This window comes from Sorex fumeus, unplaced genomic scaffold (genome assembly GCF_029834395.1).
Source record: "Sorex fumeus unplaced genomic scaffold, SorFum_2.1 ptg000095l, whole genome shotgun sequence".
NCBI lineage: Eukaryota > Metazoa > Chordata > Mammalia > Eulipotyphla > Soricidae > Sorex > Sorex fumeus.
This window is the reverse complement of record NW_026606152.1, coordinates 17,801,929-17,802,548: the sequence shown is the minus strand read 5'-3', so window position 1 is coordinate 17,802,548 and position 620 is coordinate 17,801,929. Positions and strand designations below refer to the sequence as shown.

Below are 620 nucleotides of genomic sequence, written 5' to 3'. Positions count from 1 at the left end.
AGCCCATGGATGCTTTGATTGTTCAGACATGTTTCTTGCGGGCAGCAGAATGTTGGGTTCAATTTTCTAATTCATCTTCCTATTCTCTGCCTCTGAATTGGCACATTTAGTCCATTGACATTGAGAGAGATTGTTGTTTTGGGGATTTGTGCTCTCTTTATGTATAATTTTTGTACTTGTGGGGATTGTCTTAGCTTAAAGTATACCTGTTAATTCTTCTTGCAACAAAAATATGGAATGCTTTACAAGTTTGCATGTTATCTCTGTGCAAGGACCATGCTCATCATTGTATCATTTCCATTTTAGTATATGTGTTATCAAACCTAGTAGGAGTAAATTTTTCCATATTTTTCGCTTCTTATTACTTTGAGTGTTGTCCTTCCTCACTCCTATGGCAGACAATGATTCCTAATCAAGGAATCTTTTTCAAAGCAGCATAATAATAAATAGATTTAGAACTTTAATGTCCCAGAAAGAAAAATGTGGTTTTTACTATATTATCGTTTACCATACTCTAGGCATCAGTTTTACAAAATAATTCTTTTGGAAGATGGTATATGAGTTTGTTTAATGTTGTTCCCTGAATCCTTCATTAAGAACATTAAAATAGAGCCTTTTGC

The 620-nt window shown here is 33.7% G+C and overlaps 1 pseudogene; it reads right to left on the bottom strand.

Moving 5' to 3' along the window:
• Positions 1-226: 226 nt before the first annotated feature.
• On the bottom strand, positions 227-323 carry LOC130040988 (uncharacterized; annotated as a pseudogene).
• Between the last annotated feature and the right edge of the window lie 297 nt (positions 324-620).